The sequence below is a fragment of the Schistocerca nitens genome, chromosome 7, assembly GCF_023898315.1.
Source record: "Schistocerca nitens isolate TAMUIC-IGC-003100 chromosome 7, iqSchNite1.1, whole genome shotgun sequence".
Taxonomy (NCBI): domain Eukaryota; kingdom Metazoa; phylum Arthropoda; class Insecta; order Orthoptera; family Acrididae; genus Schistocerca; species Schistocerca nitens.
The window spans coordinates 440,564,731-440,589,753 of NC_064620.1; positions in this window are offsets into that span (position 1 = coordinate 440,564,731).

Here is a 25,023-nt window from a genome sequence, read left to right on the forward strand (position 1 = left end):
GAGCTCCGTATGCCACGGCAAACTGGCTGACACTGACGGCGGCGGTGCACAAATGCTGCGCAGCTAGCGCCACTCGACGGCCAACACCGCGGTTCCTGGTGTGTCCGCTGTGCCGTGCGTGTGATCATTGCTTGTACAGCCCTCTCGCAGTGTCCGGAGCAAGTATGGTGGGTCTGACACACCGGTGTCAATGTGTTCTTTTTTCCATTTCCAGGAGTGTATGAAGCGAGGAGAACAAAGAATAAAGTGGTGGAAACTGACAGAAGAGTTGCTGCGAGAAAAATTCAAGGAAACAGTATTAAGAAAAGTGAAATTACCAGAGGATGTACAGGAGTGGTGGAGTTATAATAGCAATGTAATTACAAAAGCTGTAAAAGATGTACTGGATGTATCAACAGGAAAGGGACCACCAGAAGATAAGGAGGCATGGTGGTGGAATGAGCATTTTCAGAAAGCGATAAAATTGAAGAAAGAGGCAAAAAAACAACGGGACTTAACAGGAAGGTAGGAGGATAGGGAAGCCTACAAGACTGCAAAAACGTTGGCAAAAAGAGCAGTGGCAAAAGTAAAGGCTGAGGCAATGGAAGAGGCGTATGAAGAGCTGGAAAAAAGACAGGATGGCAGGCAACTCCTACAGATTGCTAAAGCAAGAGATAAGGCGACCAAGGACATAACATCAAGGAGGCAGATAAAGGATGAATCAGGTGTAGTATTACACTACCTTGAGAAAATCCTGAATAGGTGGTGGAGTACTTTGAAAGGCTATTGAATGAGGAAAATGTACGAGAGAAGTATGAGGACGGAGATATAAATGAAGGAACGACCCAAAGTATAAGTAGAGAAGAAATCGAACACGCATTGAAGAAAATGAAAAATGGGAAGGCCCTAGGAGCAGACCAAATCCCAATAGAAGCTTGGAAAAGTCTGGGAGAACAGGGAACTGATGTTCTATGGGATCTAATGCAGAAGATCTGGAAAGAAGAAAGAATGCCGCATGCGTGGAGATGTAGTATACTGGTTCCCATATATAAGAGAAAGGGGATATCCAAAACTGTGGCAGTTGTAGAGGGATAAAACTGATATACCACACAATGAAGATCTGGAAAAGGATAATTGATAAGCGGTTGCATCTAGAAACTGAAGTATGTGAAGAACAGTATGGGTTTATGCCGGGAAGAGGAACAGCCGACGCAATATTTGCACTAAGGCAACTGATGGCGAGGCACAGACAAGTACAAGCCGAACTGCATATGGCCTTTATCGATCTTGAGAAGGCATATGACAGAGTGCCGAGGCAAGAGATATGGATATGTCTGAGAACTAAATGCCTGCCAGAATAATATATGAGGGTGGTAGAAGACATGTATGAAGGTGCAATGACACAAGTCAGGAGCAGTGCAGGTGCAACAAAGGCATTTCCAGTGACAGTAGGACTACATCAGGGATCTGTTCTCAGCCCATATCTCTTTGACCTAGTCAAAGATGTGAAACAAGAGGCACCTTGGAGCATGATGTTTGCCAATGATGTTGTAATCTGTGAATCCACCCAGGAGGCACTTCAAGACAAACTTGCAACAGTGGAGAAAAGCTCTAGAGGAAAGGGGAATGAGAATTAGCAGGGTGAAAACAGAGTATATGTGTACAAAGGATGCCAAAGACCTATATATTAACCTGCAAGGAGAACAACTGACGCTGATCAGTAAATTTAAATACCTAGCTCTTAGATGCAAAGTGATTGAGGACTGGAGGCCGAAATACAGGACAGGATAAATAGTGGATGGATGAACTGGAGGAAACTGAGTGGAGTACTGTGTGATAAGAGGGTTAGCTGCAGAATGAAAGGAAAGCTTTACAAGTCTGTGGTGAGGCCTGTGATGCTGAATAGCGCTGAAACTTGGCCAATTACAAAAGCCCAGGAGAAAAAGATGGAAGTGGCAGAAGTTAGAATGTTAAGGTGGATGAGTGGGGTGACACGAAAGGATAGACTAAGGAATGAGTACATCAGGGGAACAGTGAAAGTGGGGCCCATAGGGAAGAAGATCCAAGAAAGTAGACTAAGGTGCTATGGACATGTGCAGAGAAGAGGGGAGTACTACGTGGGGAGAAGAATTCTAGAAATCGAAGGACCAAGGAGAAGAGGAAGACCGAAACTGAGATGGAAGGACAAGATAGCAGGGGACCTACGGGAGAAAGGATGGATCAGAGAAGAAGCGCTGGATAGACATTTATGGAAGAGAAGGCTCCAGCAAAGCAACGCCGACCCCACATGACGTGGGAAAAGGCTCAGATGATGATGATGATGATGATGAGTGCTACATCCAAACCCAAAACTATGAAGTTTTCCAGTTCCCTGACTAATATTGCTAGAAATTTTATTTAAATTGATTTGCAAAGAGTTGGCTTAAATACATCAGCTACATCATAAGAAAAATGATATTCTGTTTATAAAATATAGCTCGTTACAGTAACTCTCAGGAAAATAATTAACTATGTTCATAGCTCAGCAGAAAGAGTAACATTTCTTACTTTTACCCATCTACATAAATATTTGTTTCACTTACTATTTTGTAAGTTACAGAGAACACCTTATGTAATTAACTTATTAGTAAAAGAAATACACGGCCTAGTCATATTAATGTGACCACCGCCTATGTTGGACGCCATCGTGCAGTAACCATTCACAGATGGCAGCTGGCAGCACTAGCAGTGGAGGGTACACAAAGCGTGTCGGGGGGACGCAGAAAACAGTGAAATCGTTGTCTAATGCGCGAACGGAGCGATTCATGTGACGTCCAAAAAGGGCTTGATCGTGGGATTTTGGGGTAAGGGTGGAAGTATCACCGAAACGGCTAAGTTTGTGAGCTGTTCGTGTGCCGTCATGGCTAAAGTATACTGTGGATGGCACAGAGAACTGTGCGTCGAATAGACGTGCAACTGTTGACTTGAATCAAGGGGCTACGAACAGTGTCCCCTCAACGACCGTTCAGCGAGCGTTGCTGTGTGTGGGCCGTTGCAGCAGGCGCATGCTTTATGCATCCATGCTTTATGCATGCATGCTGACCGCTGTTCATCGGCGACTAAGGCTGGAATTTGCACGCCAATACGGCATCTGAATGGCGAAAGGCGGTCTTTTCAGATGAATCATGTTTTATGCTCCTTCGGACAGATGGCCGTTGGCGTGTACGGCGTAAACATCTGAAGGAAAATGTCCTGCAATAATCGTCGGAAGAGTCCAGGGCGGAGGATGGAGTGTTATGGTCTGGCGAATGTTTTCTTAGCATTCCCTGGGTGATCTCGTCATTCTGGAAAGCAAAACAGATAAACACAAATATGCGTCTATCCTTGGGGACCACGTCCACCCCTACATGAAATTTATTTTTCCTCAGCACGATGGTATCTACCAGTCACACAATGCAACACGTCACGTAGCTCACAGTGTATGTGTGTTGCTGGAAGATGAGTTTACAGTACTCCCCTGGCCACCAAAGTGCCCGGATTAAAACCCAGTCGAGAATTCGCAGCACCATCTAGTTCGAGCTGTTTACACCATGGCTCCTCAACCGAGAAACCTACCACAGTTGCCCAAGGCACTGTAGTCGGCATGGCTCCACGTCCCTGCCGGCACCTTCCAGAACTCTATTTCTGCCCGTCTCGCAGCAGCCTGCGCTGCCGGAGGCAGTTATTCAGGTTTTTGACTGTTGGTCACATTAATGACCGTTATGGGTTTTTTGTGAAGAAAGCGATCCGGACTGTCCCTTAGATTTAAATCTTTTTGAATTTCGCACTGAACGTAGTTTTATGAGTTTTAAGTTTTCATTTATTGATGGCAGTAGCCGAAACGCGATTTAGATGGCTTTACTCGCAAACATATTGCATTTTGGCCAGGCAGATGGAGCTTGCTTGGAAAATTTGTCGATTATTACACTACTGGCCGTTAAAATTGCTACACCAAGGAGAAATGCAGATGATAAACGGGTATTCATTGGACAAATATATTATACTAGAACTGACATGTGATTACATTTTCACGCAATTTGGGTGCATAGATCCTGAGAAATCAGTACCCAGAACAACCACCTCATGCCGTAATAACGGCCTTGATACGCCTGGGCATTGAGTCAAACAGAGCGTGGATGGCATATACAGGTACAGCTGCTCATGCAACTTCAACACGATACCACTGTTCATCAAGAGTAGTGACTGGCGTATTGTGACGAGCCAGTTGCTCGGCCGCCATTGACCAGACGTTTTCAATTGGTGAGAGATCTGGAGAATGTGCTGGCTAGGGCGGCAGTCGAACATTTTCAAAAAATGGTTCAAATGGCTCTGAGCACTATGGGACTCAACTGCTGAGGTCATTAGTCCCCCAGAACTTAGAACTAGTTAAACCTAACTAACCTAAGGACATCACAAACATCCATGCCCGAGGCAGGATTCGAACCTGCGACCGTAGCGGTCTTGCGGTTCCAGACTGCAGCGCCTTTAACCGCACGGCCACTTCGGCCGGCCCGAACATTTTCTGTATCCAGAAAGGCCCGTACAGGACCTGCAACATGCGGTCGTGCGTTATCCTGATGGAATGTAGGAATTCGCAGGGATCGAATGAAGGGTAGAGCCGCGGTTCTTAACACATCCGAAATGTAACGCCCATTGTTCAAAGTGCCGTCAATGCGAATAAGAGGTGACCGAGACGTGTAACCAATACCATCACGCTGGGTGATACGTCAGTATGGCGATGATGAATACACGCTTCCAACGTGCGTTCACCGAGATGTCGCCAAACACGGATGCGACCATCATGATGCTGTGAACAGAACCTGGATTCATCCGAAAAAATGACGTTTTGCCATTCGTGCACCCAGGTTCGTCGTTGAGTACACCATCGCAGACGCTCCTGTCTGTGCGTCAAGGGTAACCACAACCATGGTCTCCGAGCTGATAGTCCATGCTACTGCAAACGTCGTCGAACTGTTCGTGCAGATGGTTGTCTTGCAAACGTCCCCATCTGTTGACTCAGGGATCGAGACAGCGTTGCACGATCCGTCACAGCTACGAGGATAAGATGCCAATCATCTCGACTGCTAGTAATACGAGGCTGTTGGGATCCAGCACTGCGTTCCGTATTACCTTCATGAACTCACCGATTCCATATTCTGCTAACAGTCATTGGATCTCGACCAACGTGAGCAGCAATGTCGCGAAACTATAAACCGCAATCGCGACAGGCTGCAATCCGACCTTTATCAAAGTCGGAAACGTGATGGTACGCGTTTCTCCTCCTTACACGAGGCATTACAACAACGTTTCACCAGGCAACGCCGGTCAACGCCGGTCAACGGCTGTCTGTGTATGAGAAATCGGTTGGAAACTTTCCTCACGTTAGCACGTTGTAGGTATCGCCACCGACGCCAACCTTGTGTGAATGCTCTGAAAAGCCATTTGCATATCACAGCATCTTATTCCTGTAGGTTAAATTTCGCGTCTGTAGCACGTCATCTTCGTGGTGTAGCAATTTTAATGGCCAGTAGTGTAATTTACATAAGAGATTGCCGTGTCTATAACAGTTCCTTTTAGTTGGATATCGATACCTACGAGTCGATAATATGGGTTGAGGTTGTCACTTCTGTCCGCAGACTTCGCTTTCAGAAGAAGAGATGAGTGCTTGCTGACTGGACTCCCTGAGCCATTTTAGAGAAAGATAACAGGTCCGTCCACTGGGAGTATCTCACTGTGCCGTGCAGTAGATCTCTGTTGCGCTTATGCAACGATATTTTGAACATCTAAGAAGATCATAAGGTTCATAAATTTAGAGTGTCAGTGTATGTATATGATTCCAAACGATTCACATTTTTTTGTAAAATTTGTCTATGAATAAATAGGACGGGTGTGGTGGCGATTTTTCTGAGATTCTTAGTATTTTGTCTGAGAAATCGTTACCGTCAAATGTGAATAGTTTTTGGGCAGTCCTCACAACTGTGTTAGCGAATGCTGTTTTCATGAGCAATGTTTTTATGTTTTTGTGTGAAATTAAACTAATGGTAAGATTCAATTTCCAAACAATGTGTACCTTTGCGAAAATAAAAATTATCCAGCCTCACCGAGTAATCGACAATATTTACGAACGCTTTTCACATTAATTGTAACTTGCATGTGCTGTTGGATGGAGAAATTTCAGTTCAGCTGGTAAAATGCTTTCTACATGGGAGGACAGTTTTGTGCTCACCTACTCTCACATAGTGAACACAATAGTTACTTTGTAAAAATTAACGAGTTTGGAGGCACAATGTTTGAGACATTGGACTTGCGTTGGCCTTCGAAATTTCGGCTGTTATCACTTTTCTTATATTGCTTAAGGCAAATACTGGATTGGTTCCATTGCAAAGAACATGACTGATTTCATTCTCTGTCCTTGTTCCACTAGAGTTTATGATTTCCCTCTAAAGACTTCAAAGTTCCCCATACGTTAAACCCTCATATTCCTCTTGCTCCGCTGCACATTGGTCGAAAAGAAAGATCCCGTCTCTATGCTGAACATGAACATCTTGACACAGTGTTGAAACAGATTTCCTCCATTGTTAGTTTTAGTTGCAAGTTGTTCCCAAACTTGAAGAGTTATAGGAAATCACCATTCTCTTCTTCACTTTCCGGAATTAGGGTGACATTCGTTCCGTTTCCATGGGTTAGCGTTATTCATGCTGTTTCTTGGGTCTTCCAAGACGTCTTTTATCATTTTGTAAATATTTCATGGGTTGTAGCAGCAATCATCGCTCTGATATTCTTTCGACACTGCATTACGTTGCAGCCCGACACCATGTACAAAATGGTTCCACTTAAAGCATACATGGGCATTCTGAGACTCTTCCAAAAGCCACAGAAAATGGACAGCTATCGTTTATGGAAATTGGAACGCCGATTCCACTTCCGGAAGCAGTATTGGTACACCTCTCACTGGATCGCGCGAGGCTCGGTCTGCAAATTTTTCTTTTATCTCGTCTATCATTGCAAATCTTCGTCCTTTAAATGGGGTTATTATCTTTGTAAATAAAAAAAAATCCTCAGGGGTCAGGTCTGGAGAGTACGGCGGATGAGGCAGCACAGTGATTTCGCTAATTTGTGCAATAGTCACGCACCAACAGGTATGAATGTGCGGGTTCGTTGTCGTGAGGCAAGAGCCATTAATTGTCTCGCCACATTTCAGGCCGTTTCCTTCTCACATTTTCTAGCAGGTGTCGCAACGCTTCCAGACAATACCATCGACCAACAGTTTGTCCCTGTGGTACGAATTCATCATGAGCTAGTCCTTCAAAGTCAAAGAAAGCTATCAGCTTAGCTTTAACATTTGACCTAATCTGACGAGCATTTTTTGGTCTTGGAGAAGGTTTCCTAACACACTGTGAAGATTGAACCTTGGTCTCAACATCATAACCGTAGACCGGCGTACCATCACCAATTATGATTCTCTTAAGGAACATTTCGTTTTCATTTGAGCGATCAAAAACTCTTCACAGTTTGCGAGGCGAAGGTCTTTCCGGTCTTGGTTCAAATGGCTCTGAGCACTATGGGACTCAACATCTTAGGTCATAAGTCCCCTAGAACTTAGAACTACTTAAACCTAACTAACCTAAGGACATCACACACACCCATGCCCGAGGCAGGATTCGAACCTGCGACCGTAGCAGTCCCGCGGTTCCGGACTGCAGCGCCAGAACCGCTAGACCACCGCGGCCGGCTTTCCGGTCTTGACTCATGAGCAGTGGGACGAACTTGGCGGCAACACGCGTCATTCCAAGACGCTGTATCAGCATTTCATGACATGATCCAACTGAAATGTTCCATTCTTCTACAATCTCACGGACAGTCAGTCTTCGATCAGCATGCACAATTTCGTTAACGTTCCTGACGTCAGTGTCTTCGGTAGACGTCAAACGGCGTCCTGAACGAGGGCTCATCTTTAATTTCTGTCCAGCCATTTTTAAACCGTATGAACCATTCGTAACACAGCGTACAGCTTAAGCACTCATCACCGTAGGTTTCCTACATAATTTTGTATATCTCTGAAAACGTTTTCTTTAGTTTCACGCACAATTTAATGCAGACGCGTTGCTCCCCTAACTGCCATCTCGAAATATGCAAACTGTGCTACACAGTGTTCTACTCAATACAGCGCTGAGCAATAACTGAACATACAACAATGTACCTTCCGGCAGTTGCATATTAAACACGGGCGTGTGCAGGAATGCCAACCGCATTTCGCTCCAACACACCATTGGTGCGAAATTAAGAGTGTTCCGGAATTTTTTGAAGAAAACTCGTAAAGACAGAGTATCAGCTGAGGCACGCCACTGAGTTCTGAGCAACTAGGACACTTGAAGACATTCGCTTTAGTACCAAACTCTCAGTCTTCCATTGTCATCTACAATGGACAAGGGGCAAATGCGACGGACGCACTTAATCGTAAGGTAAAATCATTTTCACGAACGTAGCTACCGGTAAACATTTCTTTGCTACTGGGTCAGCTAAGCCAGAGAGTACAAACACCCTACAGCACAAAATAAGATGCCCACCAAACAAGTCCATATGCTTCTTCTGCTCCCTTCGGCCCGTGTATCTACAGGGACAAACAGGAGGGGCGAACCAAGGCCACCTTGGAGTTCGAGCGTCGTGTTTCCCAGACAGGTGAGTTTGCCAATACAGAGCTCCGCTCGAAACACGGCTCGATTCCGGCAGGTGCTTGTAGCTCTCAGGGACTCACGCAACCGCCCCTCGCGGCTGCTCGATGACCTCCCTCCAGTTAGCGGCGAGCAACGACTCACCCCGAGAGGAGCCAGAGAGGCGTCAAATCAACGTAACAGGGCGCACGCGTGCTCCCTCGCGGGACGTCGTAGCAGGGCGTTGCTTGGCGACTGGCGAAGAAGTTTCACTGCGCTTTCGATTAGCGCGCATAAGTTCCTGGTTTGTCAAACACTCAGGTACCCTACTGCACTTCGACTTCTGCTCTAAATCACCTGATCTTAATCCCATGGAGAAAAGTTTGGAACTATTTGGTAAACGGGTGAATCATAGCAATCAGCAACGTCACAGTTTGATAGCTCTGCAGAATCTAATCATCAACGAGAGGCTTCGTTCGATAATGCATACCTAAATTGAGGCTGTTATCAAGACTAGGCGATGTATTAGTGCGATTTCAGCTGCCGGTGACAAATATTTTTGTCCTGCGTTTTGTCACTCGCCACCTCCCTCTGTGGATTCAGTAGCCGTGACAGATAGAACATTCGTCTGGGTAGAATTTTTATATATCAGTATCGCACTTTCAGGCACTGTAGTGCAACAAACTGAGAAAGAATGGACGTCTCTTGGATAGATCTTTAATGCTCCGTAGCACTGAAACAACACATTTGCGGAATAAGCGAGTGTAAATGTGAAATCCACCAAATACGGCACGATAGCTTCGGAAACTGCGCTGTACGATGTGTTTTTGTTACGTAACCTGGGCACGGGACACGTGATCTCCTCAGCCAATCAGAAAATTACACTTTATGTAATCAGCCGGTCGTATAATCACATTTTCAATGCGCGAACACACGAACGACGAAAAAATGTTAAGTATGAAACACGAATAAAGTAGATATTTCAATGTAATGTGCAAAATGTACAGTACGAAGCAAAGCGATGCTGTAACATACCAGAAATGTTGAGGAAACTGAAGTCGCCGATTTCCCTGAAAGGCACGGAATAGTAGTCGCCAGCTGTGCTTGCAACATTTTTCGAAAGAATTATTGCATACCAATTCCGTAACGCGGGTAAAGTTTACCCGCTTCAACAAAAGGGTGATGTAATATTTCTTTCTGGCAATGTGCTCGACGGAACATATGCTCAGCTAGCTAACCCGCGAATTTTTGGTCTTTCTCTCATATCGAAGGATGGCATCTCTGACGTTCCGCCACATTCTGTCCATGTTGTCTGTCTGAACGGAACGATCTTACGTTTCTACCAAGTTCAAACTATGATTCACTCTTAGGTGCAGAAAACCCTCAGTACCTTGAGTGTTGTGTGAACTGAATCAGTCACTGATGAACGTCGTCCCACGAAGGATCTTTCCTTTTATTATTCCGAACAACACTTCCTACGTCCGAAATTCAACGGACTCATGGAATCATTACTCGACCTTCACTGAATTGCACTGAACATCCAGTTTCCTACGATTTCGCGGTCTTTGTTGTGTTTGATTTCCTCAGATTTTGCATTGCCAACTGATAACTAAACAGTTACATTCGAACCTAACGTATATGTCTGGCTACATCACAGGTCAGTCTGCCGCCACAACCAGATTTTTTTGTTCTCACATTCGTTGGCTTCGCTAACTCACAACCAGACTGTTGCATTCCACCCTAACCTAGACCTCTGACTACGCTACAGATCAGTCTATCACCACAACTAGGTTTTTTGCTTTCACATTCGTGGGCTTCGTCAACTCACAACCAAACCGTTGCATTCCAACCTAATCTAGACCTGCAACTACGTTACGGATCGGTCTGTCACCATACTCCTATACATTGCGACCTGTTGGTAGAATAACAGCCAAGTATCTGTAAAAACAAACAATATATAAATCAGTTTCACGCCGAGCGGTTTAACCCTAGATCACTAAATCCTCCTGGAATTAACGATTGCAATTGGTACCAATTCTGGGTTCCCGCTAACATTCTGAACAGTACAGTTGCTAGTATATGGTGTAAAACAGGACATTTGATACTTATTTTGTATAAGAAGTACCATTGGAACCCTTATAACTGTAATTAACTAGTGCATAAACTATAAATATGACTTCATTTGAATAGAATATGGAGTACTAAAATTTGTGTTGGTTTAGTAACAATGTCACCATGTCATCCCCTTTAATGTTCCAGGATTTAAGTAATGTTGTTACGTCCCAAGCCGTATCATTTCCCCTGGAAATCGCGATATGGAAATCACAACATATTCCGAATAAGAGAAACATAAATTTCTTTCAGACAAGAGTAGCAATATCATTGCTTCATTCGCATCAGTTTAAGAAGTCTTGCATCCCAGCCTGACCACAACTCCGACGAAAACCAGGCAGATCCAAAATTATATATGAAGCCATAGTGGTATTTATTTCCGTACTGTATGTATTTTAATTTGTGTGCGCGCGGCATAATAGTCACGTTGTCATTGGCTGAAGAGATCACGTCCGCTTGCTCTCTGTAATTGGCTAACTAGATCACGTGTCCTGTGCTCAGATTGCTTAACAAACGGACATGGTACAGCGCAATCTCTATTTCACAGTTTCCGAAGCTATCTTTCCATATTTGGTGGATTTCGTATTTATGCTTTCTTATTCCGCAAATATGCAGTTCGCTCCAGTGCATTAAAGAGTTATCCAAAGAGAGGTTTTTTTTTCTTTTCTGTTTGTTGTGCTGCAGTGCCTGACAGTGAGATAGCGATATATAAACATTTTACCTTCGTCTGCAGTGGTACTCGACTAAGAGGTAGCCGATTCACAGTGTGGTGGTGGAAGACATGCTCATCGTGACTGCCTGGTCGATGCAGTAAGAAGAACTAACTTACGGAGGAGCTGTAATATTAATATTACCTTATTTGACTGCAGTCCGTAAGGTTACTCTCCTGTCAGTTCAACCGAATAACGATGTCTGCATGGGAGCCTTGCGGGTAATTTCGTAGACGAGCTCTGAGAATAGCTGAAAATAATTTCCTGGCCAGAAAAATGGGCTCGTTTGCCCTGTGAATGTAGCAGCAGTCAGTTGATGAGGGTCGTTTGCGAGTTGTATTACGTGATTTACGAGCCGGTTGCGGTACTTTGAAATAATTTGTCTGCAGACGATAAGAAAGTTTTGTGAAATAATAGTTGGCCGGGCGAGATGGTTCACGGTTTTATTAAATTCATGATCAGACAGCTACGTTAAAGACTGTAGTATATAGCGTTATGTGAAGTTAGATTGTATAGAAGAAGGCCACCAGTAACAATAAATCATTATTGTCCATCATAACCCTCATATAAGGCCCTCGATCTACACTACATCCCGCCTTAGAATAAGAGAGAGAAAGGAGAAGTTTGCGAGACAATGAACAACGAGTATAACAGCTGGGGCGTTATAAGACCAATGGAAACAAATGCTGTTGGACGTATAATGTTGCAGATGATGGGCTTTGACCAGCAGCGGGTATATGATAAATATGTACACTACTGGCCGTTAAAATTGCTACACCAAGAAGAAATGTAGATGATAAACGGGTATTCATTGGACAAATATATTATACTAGAACTGACATGTGATTACATTTTCACGCAATTTGGGTGCATAGATCCTGAGAAATCAGTACCCAGAACAACCATCTCTGGCCTAATAACGCCCTTGATACGCCTGGGCATTGAGTCAAACAGAGCTCGGATGGCGTGTAGAGGTACAACTGCCCATGCAGCTTCAACACGATACCACAGTTCATCAAGAGTAGTGACTGGCGTATTGTGATGAGCCAGTTGCTCGGCCACCATTGGCCAGACGTTTTCAATTGGTGAGAGATCTGGAGAATGTGCTGGCCAGGGGAGCAGTCGAACATTTTCTGTATCCAGAAAGGCCCGTAGAGAACCTGCAACATGCGGTCGTGCATTATCTTGCTGAAATGTAGGGTTTCGCAGGGATCGAATGAAGGGTAGAGCCACGGGTCGTAACACATCTGGAATGTAACGTCCACTGTTCAAAGTGCCGTCAATGCCAACAAGAGGTGACCGAGACGTGTAACCAATGGCACCCCATAACATCACACTGGGTGATACGCCAGTATGGCGATGACGAATAAACGCTTCCAATGTGCGTTCCCCACGATGTCACCAAACACGGATGCGACCAACATGATGCTGCTGTAAACAGAACCTGGATTCATCCGAAAAAATGACGTTTTGCCATTCGTGCACCCAGGTTTGTCGTTGAGTATACCATCGCAGGCGCTCCTGTCTGTGATGCAGCGTCGAGGGTAACCGCAGCCATGGTCTCAGAGTTGATAGTCCATGCTACTGCAAACGTCGTCGAACTATTCGTGCAGAAGGTTGTCTCGCAAACGTCCCCATCTGTTGACTCAGGGATCGAGACATTGCAGCACGATCCGTTACAGCCATGCGGATAAGATGCCTGTCATCTCGAGTGCTAGTGATGCGAGGCCGTTGGGATCCAACACAGCGTTCCGCATTACCCACCTGAACCCACCGATCCCATATTCTGCTAACAGTTATTCGATCTCGACCAACGCGAGCAGCAATGTCGCGATACGATAAACCGAAATCGCGATAGGCTACTATCCGACCTTTATCAAAGTCGGAAACGTGATAGTACCCATTTCTCCTCCTTACAAGAGGCATCACAACAAATTTCACCAGGCAACGCCGGTCAACTGCTGTTTGTGTATGAGAAATCGGTTGGAAACGTTCCTCATGTCAGCACGTTGTAGGTGTCGCCACCGGCGCCAACCTTGCGTGAATGCTCCGAAAAGCTAATAATTTGCATATCACAGCATCTTCTTCCTGTCGGTTAAATTTCGCACCTGTAGCAATTCATCTTCGTGGTGTAGCAATTTTAATGGCCAGTAGTGTATATTTTAACAGCAGCGTATGCTGGTCTACAAGATCCTTTGATTGTCCGGATTCGAGTCCTCCTCGGGCAAACACTTTAATTGTCACGTACAATGGTTTTTCTTACTTGTACCACGTACCGAAATTGTGTACTGTCTCTCAGAACTCCAAGCTATAATTCTCATCGTTTTCAATTTGTCAGAAACTTCAGTAAAGACGCATAATCAAGTGTGATAACGCAGACGTTCTGAAGTTACATGTCTGTACCTTATCGATAGTTAGTCATTAGAACCTTGAATGCACATGTACTCTCATTCCTCTTGTAGAAACGCGTCTGCAGTTCGGGTTCTGGAAAGAACTGTCCTTTTCGGAGAAAATGGCTGTTGCGAGTGGCGCGAACTAGTTACACGAACGGCGACAAAACGACGAAAGAAGGAGGTGCATACGAAGAGTAGTATAGGCAGCTGAGGAAAATCCGGCACGAGGACAAAGGAGATCTGACAGCAATTTGGAAGCCAGCCGAGCAACTCTGGGCGGCACAAAAACGTTCCCAGCGGAGGCGATCTTTTTTCCGCTTGTATTGCGAAACAGAGCTGTGCCTTCAGCGCGGGCCAATTTCCTACGTCGGCCGGAGACGGGGCACAATCGCTACTGAGTCCACTCTCGTCGTAGCGGATGGACAGCGTGCGCCCAGGATAACATACGACTCTGGCAAGTGCAGAACTTGTCTCTCCCACTTCGAAACCTGGTTCTTTACCTCTATCTTTTTTTGTTTTTCCTCAGAATTTACTATCGCAGCGGCACACAGTTCGCTAATGACTGTTTCATGGGTCTCTCATTTTCGACTGCGTTAATGAAAAAAATAAAAAGATAGGCGTATCCTTTACTGAAACAAAAGTTAAGAAACATCTGAATGTTTAAATTACAGCAGTTTACACACATCATATATAGAAACAAAGGCAGAAAACAAGATACTACCGACCCGTGTTGGCTCGTTTTCCGTGCTGTTATATCGTTGCTTACTGGCGCGATCCGTTTTCCTGTCAGGCCACCGAGTGGCGCTTTGGTCGTCTTGTGCCGGATCTTTGGTTTCAGAAAGTTGGAGGCAGGTTGTTGACCGACGGTGGGCAGTGAGAGAGAGAAACGGATGACGAGGCATGATCGGCGGTCGTTCGGCTAAGTGCGGGGCTACTTGTACGGGGCCCTGTTGGTGTGGAGTGCTGGGTTCTACGCTTTCGGACTGATTAACTATCCGGGGTCTTCTGATATGGGGATCGTGATCACATTGATTTTACCTGGTAACCACCCGGCCTACCTTATTTTTGGGTAAGATACTACTGTTTGTGGATTTTGGCACCTGTACTCCGGTGCTGGACTTGCTGCCCTTAGGCTGGTTTGTCCGCTGTTCTCCATCACTCTGCACGTCCTCTCCCTTTCTGTGTGAACTTTCCTTATGCATGATCTATTTGAGTATATTTAAACCGTGTTTTCCTTTTATTACAATTTGTTCAGCACTTCGGTGATCTTGCCATTATTGCTTGGGTGTGAAGTTAATTTGGTTTTAATATGTTCTAGGGCTTCTCGAGCCTGACCTTTAAGGTGCCAAGTGCTTACTTGCCCGACTTGTGTATGAACTGTAACATAGGGCTTGGTCGTGGCAAGCAAATGCCAGCGGCCCGATGAGTGTTCGCTTGTTTTGTGTTCACGTTGGAAGGTCTTGTTGAGATCCAGAACTTCTCTTAAAGGAAGCAATTTATTGTTTTACTTCAAATGGCTCTGAGCACTATGGGACTTAACTCCTGAGGTCATCAGTCCCCTAGAACTTAGAACTACTTAAACCTAACTAACCTAATGACATCACACACATCCATGCCCGAGGCAGGATTCGAACCTGCGACCGTAGCGGTCGCGCGGTTCCAGACTGTAGCGCCTAGAACCACTCGACCACCCCGGACGGCTATTGTTTTACTGTTGTATAGTTTAGTACTACTGTGATTTCGTCCTTAGGTATTAGCTTTTAAGCATTTCTTCTTAATTTTAAGCTTACTTAAGTTAATTTGTTTTTCGGAGGCCTTGTAACAGTTGACTGTTTTACCAAATTAATTACTGTATTTGCTCACTGCTGTTAAACGATTAACTGGTTAATCTTTGTTTTAATTATACAGTCATTGTAACACTTACTTTTTGGTAAGTGTATAGGGCGGCGTTTGCGTTTGATATTCTTCTGCTGGGTATTGTAAATTTATTTGACTCTCAGTCTTGCATGAATTATATATCTGTTTGTTTGCCTTCGGCTTTGCGAGTTGTTCGTAGCGGGGGGGCCGTTGATCCCGGCCTGTTATCCACTGACTCCGATTCATGCTCTCTCTCTCTCTCTGCTCTGGTATTGACAACCTCACTTGAGGTAGTCAACAATATTGGAGTTTTTGTCGGTTGTCATTTACTCCACTAGGATAAAATGGGACTAAAAAAGATTGACTAAACTTTGTCTGAGCTAGACAGAATAAAATAACAGTAGGTGCTGGGTGAGTAGGGGTGCGAGGAAGAGGAATGTTTTTTCTTCTTCTGCCTGATCCTTGGCGTAGCGTTGGTAATACGTTGCCAGTCGTATTCGGTGAAAATAGGAAATCTGTTTATAAGGTCCAGGTCCCTCTTGGGAATGACGGCGGTCAGGTTTACATTGGCCGCTGAAGTCGCAAGGTTTGCGGGGAGGGGGGGGGGGGCGTTCGCTGTGTTATTCAGTGGTTTGGTATTTAACTAATTTGTAAATGAAAATGATAATGTTATTTCATTACAGTGTGTAATTGCAAAGTATTTTTTTTTCTCATGGCTAAAGATTTGGTCAAGTTGCTAAAGAAATCCAAGTTAACGTTGTGTTAAAAGTGTTGTCTGTAAGTTGTGTAAGTGTCACTAAGACACAGTTCGTACAACAGATTCTATACAACTATTGATGATGATGGAAACTATTATCTTCAGCAAAATGATCATTAAAACCACCGAATATCAGCCGCGCACAACACTGACGTATGTTACCTGAAACAATATTCTTCGCAACGCGTGCATAATTAATTTCGGCTCCACACATCAGCAAGCAAAAGTTTGTTATATGGATCGTGCTATGAGCACTGTTTTTAAAGAACCCATCTGAATCGAATTATTTTCATTAAAATTAGTTCGGGACCACCGGTGCACATTTATTTTTACACATTTCTATTACCTTCGACATTTATGTCTGCAGAGTTGCGTAATTTGAATTTGCCGCTGAGATAATTGTTAAGACGGCGGCAGACAATTGACAGAGACTTTCTATTGTTAGAGGAAATTTCCTTTTAACAAGGTAAGTATTTGAATCAATGCCAATTAAACTTTACTTTTGTATCGTGCACTATTTAGACCAATTTTCATCCAGCAAACCTTTGATACTTTCGTAAGAAACACAGATAAAAATGCGATACACATCGCTATCATCAATGGCTGCGCTCCTTGCAGCGGAAAGAAATAATTAACACAGCTAACGCTTATTGCGAGAGGAATTAAAGTTACAAATAATTAATCAGAAATATTTATAATAATAAAGAACTCTATTCTAAAGTATAATTAACAAATAATTACAATTTTTTAACAGACCTCATTTTGATATGCGTCTTGCGTCCGCAACCTACAAAAACCAACCAAAAAAGGTAAAAACAAAGGAATACGAACGCAGATCATAAAAGGAATTTACAATTATCATCGTCTTTGTATGATACACATCGATATGTCCAATTGCATCATAAATATAAGTATAAATACAAATAATTAATATTTATCATCGTTTTGTTTTATTTCACTGTTTTTCTATATGTCGGATAGACTATGTTTATAACTGTTAGAGGCATAGTTTCCTCTCGTCGCACTGTTGCTAAAATTTATCTCGTGGATGTTAAGGCCCGTCCACACGCAACGATCAGTCTGCGTAAATGTCTGCGCACATCACATCTGCGCAGACAGATCGTTGCGTGTGGACAGAAGATTTGCACCAACCTGAGGTGTGTGCAAACCTGGAAGTTGGAGTTGGAGGTTTGAGCGAAACCTATCAAATCTGTGGGTTCAAACCACATCTGCGTAGACAAGTTGGAGCGTGTGGATAGGAGATCGCCGCAAATCTGGCGCGAAACAGCTGTTTGCTCAGTCTAGTATTTGTATTTGTGCGCACAGGACATTAAAATGGCTGATACTCGTCAGTGTTCTCGAGAGTTTGTAAGTGAATTCATTGAAATATATATAAACCACCCATGTTTGTGGAAGATTAAGATAAAGAATATAGTGACAGAGACAAAAAGACAGCAGCATACAATGCTCTAATTGGAAAAAATTGCGGGTATTATTTCACTCAACTCTTGCTTCGATATTGCAGTTGAAAATTCCAAATCCTGTAGCTCCTTCCTGTTGCTAGGAATCTTAATGTTACCGGCAGCCGTTCATGAGGAGAAATTGCCCTTCTCTATACAAGTATTTTTTTCTCATAATATGAGGCTTACAAGCTTTAAGAGATAATTATAAGTTTCGACATCCATCCGCAAATAATTTCGCCAGTCGTAAGGTTCGCCCTGCAACTCTCGCAGTAAATTTACGTGAGAAAACTACTTTCGCTTTAGCAGCCACTGTCTACACCATTTTGACCCCTTTCTCTGTTTCCTGTGGTTAGTCTGAATGTTTTTTGCAACACAAGTTGCGAACACAGACCACAACAGAACTTCCTCCATTTCTATATTTCAAAATAACTGAATTAGATTTTTGACGTTTACGGGGAGTGTAGTCGCTTGCCACTGATATTTCTTTTCTACACCGACAGATGGCGGGCGAGTAGTAGATTGAGGTTTGTGTCGTGTGAACACACCACATTTGCAGCGATCTTTTGCATGTACAAACATCTGCGCCGATGTCTGCGCAGACAGATCGTTGCGTGTGGACCGGGCTTAACAGGGGCTTAGGAATATTAGGGAGGGTGAAAGGGTAGGGGGTATTGTAGTGCTCGTATGTCTTGTCGCGCAATGATTTAGCGACCATGCAGTTGCGGCGCGGGTGTCTCCCCTGGCTGCGTACAGACAACCTCTTCTGCGTCCTGTTCTTGGCTGGGAGCAGCAGTTGTGACTTCCTCTCCCGCCAGCGACTGTTCCGCGTCGTCCTCAAGAGGACGGGCGGGCGGTTCGGTGTCTGTGGCCACGCCATCCCGTGTTGCTGATGGGGCTGGATCGATGTCTTGCACCTGCAGGCCTTCCCCCTTCGGGGAGGGGGCAGACATCTCTGTCGCCACTTCCATGGGCATCCCCACAGCGCCGCGCGTTGCAGCGGGAGCCGGGAGAGCGTCCGTCTGCGTGGCGATGGTGGCAGTCGTGTGACTGGCAGGCCAGCGACTCACGCAATTGCGTGAGCTGATGGCGCGCCTCGTCCGCCTCGGCCCGGCGTGCAGCCCTCTCTTCCGCCACGGTGGTTTGGAGAGCGGCGACTGCGTTGGCGACAGCGTCTTCGATCTTGCGAATGCTGTCGGGAGTGCAGCAGCACAGCCCTCCACCCACGCCAACCCCGGCTTTTTGCACTCGCGTGTGAGGTGCGGCTTTGCACACTTTAAACACGCGAGTGCGCCAGTGCAGTCCGTGGCGAAGTGCCCCAGCTTCTGACAGCAGAAGCACTGTACAGGCTTCTTCCTCTTCTGCTTGCCGTCCAGCCCGAGCGCTTGCCCCAGGAGGCTAACGATGGCGGCAACTTGTTCTCCTCGTCTTCCCTTCCCGAGCCCAGGCATGTTTGCGCAGCGAGCAAGAACAGCTGCAGAGGCTACTCCACGTCGGCTGTATACGTGTGTGCGGCGTGGTCTTTCGCCTCCCGTCTAGCGGTAGCCACTGAGGGGGCGCGCCTCCTCGCACCTCTACAAGTTAAATTCTTAATCTTAAAGCATTCGGACTTAAGTTTAAATCAAGGTGTCCGCTACCCTAAGCCATCCTAGCCAAGCCTTGGCTCCGCAAGCTCGGCCTTGTCTTGTATTGCTCATTGATTTGAAGATCTTTCAATTTTTAATTGTGCGTTGCTGTAAATTTTAAAATCATTGTTACCTTCTGTTCCAAAACTGTTATTGCCCAAAGAGCGGCCGGCCGGAGTGGCCGTGCGGTTCTAGGCGCTACAGTCTGGAGCCGAGCGACCGCTACGGTCGCAGGTTCGAATCCTGCCTCGGGCATGGATGTGTGATGTCCTTAGGTTATTTAGGTTTAATTAGTTCTAAGTTCTAGGCGACTGATGACCTCAGAAGTTAAGTCGCATAGTGCTCAGAGCCATTTGAACCCAAAGGGCGCTCGAGATCTTTGTTGTAACGCTGGACGTGTAAATCCCAGGCGCCCTGGCTGCAAATTTGTACGCCACCCTCTCGTCCACAACCAACACTAACCGTCCCTGTGTCGACCGACCAAGTGCAACAGGCATGAAACTCCATCTCACAAACTGTCATCCGCCATCTGTACAACACGATGCATGCACGTTTGCATCCTTGCATTCAATATTCTGGGGGTTGGGGTTACACCGATTATTAATGTACCTGAGTTTCACATTTGCAATAACTATCTTGCTCTTACATTAACATGTGATCTTCCAACGCTACTATCTTAAATAGGTTATCTAGACAAACGTATTCCCGAAATTGCATTACTCTGCAGTAATTACGTTTTGGTGCTGCAATTTTTTTCCGTCAATGTATAATGAACATCCAAATAGACGATTATAAATCACGTTCCTTTCGAAGTATATAAAGATTACACACACACACACACACACACACACACACACAGACATACAGATACACACAAAATTACGTCAGCGAAGAAAATTTTACAGAAAATGGCACTTAAAGTATTGTATTAAGAAAACGCGGTTACTACACGGAAAATTGGAGGCTTTCAACCGGTTTTCCATATGAGGCAAAGCGCCTTGGTTTTTAAATAATGAATTAGACAATAATCAGTACTTTTCCATTTCATTATGAAAACCTTCCATGAAGTGTTTTTATCTATAACGAGTATACAACAAAGAAAAAAGAAACTCTTAATATTCCAGGACACCTACAGAAGATGCCTTGTTGAAAAGATGAAATGCTTTCACTGCCAAGTTCAGTGGCGATGCGCTAACTGCTTCGTGCGAACAATCTCCCAGCGTCCTTGGTGAAATAGCTGCAACACTTCTTTTTGCAAAGTTTTGGGGATCAACACACGTGACTGTCCACTGTCATTTTGAACAAGAATCATACCCTGCTGTATAGCGAGGCTATGCTGACGTGCAAAGAATCGGCACAGTACAGAGTTCTTTATGCTATACAATGAGCGAGGCCAAGATGTGCGAATGTATTTCAGCAAAATGTTCAAATATGAATCAGCTTCCGTGGCCTGTGCGATTTTCCTTTAGTGCAGACGAAAGGATTGAAGCAGTTCAGAATCCTGAGCATCGATGTGAGAATAAGGTGCAGCAGAAATGTCGAAGTCTGTATCAGGACAAATCGGAAGAAATTACCATGTTGAGCCGTCGGACGATACACAATATCGTACTGGTATTGAGATAACAAAAAAGCCCAGTTCTTACAGGAACCGGCTTCATCGGATGAAACAGTCTGCAATGGCTTGTGATCCGTTACAGCCGGCCGGAGTGGCCGAGCGGTTCTAGGCGCTACAGTCTGGAACCGCGCGACCGCTACGGTCCCAAGTTCGAATCCTGCCTCGGGCATGGATGTGTGTGATGTCCTTAGGTTACTTAGGATTCAGTAGTTCTAAGTCTAGGGGACTGATGACCTCAGAAGTTAAGTCCCATAGTGCTCAGAGCCATTTGAACCATTTTGAATTCGAACCTGCAACCGTAGCGGTCGCGCGGTTCCAGACTGTAGCGCCTAGAACCGCTCGGCCACTCAGGCCGGCTAACTCGTTAAAGGTATTAGTAGAGATCGGCAATTATAATGAGGAAGTATAAGAAACAGAGTATTTAGTACATATGACGCGAAACGAAACATACCGATTCTCCCAGCTGACACTAGAAAGCGGAAGAGGAAACACTTGGACTAACCTTCAGGAAAGAGTTCAGGGAAATGTTTCAGCAGGCTAACTACACTGTCTTTGGCATTGAATGCAGCCACTGACAACATATTGTCCTGAATGTTAAAGCCAAACAAATCAAACGAATCAAAGCCAAGTATGTTCTCACTATCGCGTGACTGTTGCACAGTGAAAGTCAGAGCTAGTGTATGTGAGTGATACATGGCAGGCAAAGAGAATGCGAACGTCTTGTCCATTATAAACTGTGTGTGCTAGTTTTAGACAGGCGTGGGGAGTCTAGCGGTTGCAATGTGTTACGATTCAACAATATAACAGAGGCTTCTGTGTCAAACTGAAATTTCACACGTTTTTCACTAATATGAAAATATAAGTTTCTTGGACTGGCGTAGCACTGAAGAAATTGTTTGCCTGCTAGTTTTTCTAATGCCTGCGGCTGGCTTTGAATACACTGCATTGAATAAATGGGCCTTGTAACTAGATTTTTGTGAGTGGGCAGAATGCTTACGTTTGTTCCATTGTAAAAGCACGGATTGTATGTGACTTTTCTTTCCACAAGCGTAACACTGTGCCTGTCTAAGCGGGCAGTCTTCGCCATGAATAGCATCGAGGGCACGCACGTGTTGTTGCTGCCTATTGGGCGGGTCGTGAGCAAGGGACGACTCAACCCAACAAATTGGTGGCTGTGTCTGAAACTGAACAATCTGTGTCAGCTGCGATGCATCTATAGATTGCAGCTGTGGCGCCTGAGCAGGGGGTGGGAGAGGTGGTTGCTCATTGTGGAATGGGCAAATGCGATAAACAGACAATGTGAGCAATGAAAGTAAGCACACAAGCAAAGAAAGGTTCTGCAACGCCCACCTGAAAACACTGAATAGAAAAACAGACACTATTAAACATGTAAACACATCGCTGCAAAGAAAAGACAAAGTTGAATTAAGGCGCCAGCAAAAGACAAAAGCCCACGACAAATCAAAATTTGTGGCAGCTAGGCTCTGGGTTCTTCTTACACCTCGTCGCCAAATATGTGGTGTCTAAAATACGACATCGTCAGTCTTCTTCAGTATAGATGATTCCAAGTCCGAGCTACACAGAGAGTACAAGCGAAGTGATTAGCGTTGACGCTGCTGTCCACGTGGCTAATCTTGAAGTTGTTACAGAAGTGGGCCGTCACCAGTCGGTCGCGGCACTTGTGTCCTGTTCACGTAGGGGCTTCTGCTGTCGCGTTGTCGTCCTGGAGGGAGGTCCAGTCAGTGTACGATTGGCTGACTTCTTCTCAGAGCGTTCTCCGTTCTGTCGTTCCCGACTGGCGTGTGGCGCTTGACCTGACGCTGTAACACAGTCTCTACAAGCCAACGTTAGTAACAGCAAGCATCTGTTATTTGTCCTTGCTGGTGCTTGCCGGTAATGCCAGAGATGGTAAGAACCAGCAACTTACCTTTCTAATTTGGTGAAAACAAGCGTGAAAACAACTAAAGCACATGCTCCGTTTCAGTGTGTACATGGCCTACATACAGAATGGTCCAAACATTTTATGTCAGGTCAATGATGGATAGACTTAAGTAAAGCTGAAGATTAGTTGGGCCAGCACTGTTCTTTGCTAAGCATGGGCCTGTTGTAGTTGGTATGCCTGAGCCCTTTTCATTGATTGTTTAGGACAAGTAAAGCAAAAGCAAAGTTTGCTGGGAAATGGTAAGGTCTGGGTACCCACAATAAAATATTTGTTATTTACAAAATATTTATTTTGACCTAGGAACGTATTACAAGGAAATTTGGCACTTTAACACCACGACAATTGAAATACGTAGATAATAAATCTTTTCTATTTTTTCTTTTAAATCCGATTCACTGCTGGTAGAATAAACTTTAAAGAGAAAATATGCCTAACATCCATATTATTTATCTCAAACTTAACTGTCTCGAATTTGCATGCACTGAATTTAAAATTCAAATGGCTCTGAGCACTATGGGACTTAACTTCTGAGGTCATCAGTCCCCTAGAACTTAGAATTACTTAAACCTAACTAACCTAAGGACATCACACACACCGATGCCCGAGGCAGGATTCGAACCTGCGACCGTCGCAGTCCCGCGGTTCCTGACTGTAGCGTCTAGAACCGCTCGGCCACCCCGGCCGGCCTGAATTTAAAGTCCAGAATGATCTGACGTAGTGTGAGGATTTAATTCTAAATGAAATTGTGTTACAGCAACTCTGAAGTAGCAAGTTTCAAGAAATATTTGTTTACAAAATATGACAGTATACGTGTAATGTGTTAAGACTGTGAAAGGAACCTGTGACCACTGGAGACAGTGCCACAAGTTCCTCCAAAAAATCGTAACACAACACAGACACACACACAAATGTCATATTAACAAATATAAAGCCACCTGATAATGGAGGTTTAAACCTTTGAAAAGCGTCGTGGATATAAATAAACAGTGACTGGTAACAGTAAACTTGTTGTTTCATTTAGTGTCAATAACAGTCACGGAAAAGCCTAACCTAAAATGTTCGCATTTAAAGCTGTAAATCTATTTTTCTGGAGAAAATTTTAGTGAAATTTCCTATCTTAAAACCCATTCTCTCTAATAGTTTCATCTTCCCTACGTCCCCATCATTAAATACAAGACCTGCATCATAAGTTGCAATTCTGACAACTGTAGCAGATGAAAATGTGGTCTTAGGGCATAGTTTCTTCATGAGTAAATTTAGAGACTCAGTTGGATTCTGGGTTTTGCCATTAACACACTTTTCTATAAGTTCAAGATCGGCCAGAAACCTGTTAGTAGGTTTTACAACTTCCGGGATACAATTTGGAAGCCTTTCCTTGTGATTATAGGGGTTGTATTCCTGTGAGCCTGTTTGCTTCAAAAAGTGGGCGTCGCGGTAAGTTCACGTCTCAATTTTAATTATTTTTCAGGCACTTTGGTAACTTGTTGTCCATGAGTTCTCCTAAAAAATAAAAAGATTGAAAAATTAAATTTTCGGTCTATTTCATTAACGTCCCTCCGTAAGATGTAATTGCTCTGCACACTGGAATGGTCAAAATGTGAAGAGGCAGTCCGATGCAGGAGCACTTGTGCCTTAATTCACTCACCGTGTATCGAAGACAAACGTGCCTCTATTTTCAGTATAATGATCTACCGCAACATCATGAAGGAATGGAGAAGAAGCGTGTTATGGAGCTGGCTGCAGTGATCTACATTGTGCCTCCAGCGCCGTAGTTCGACGGGCACTTCGCTGCAGCTAAGAAAGCATGGAAGCGCTGAGGAATTTTATAACAGCTGCAATGTACCTTCATCGCGACGTTGCCATCGATTTCCGACTTTCTCTTTTCGATATGGCTCTAGCGTTAT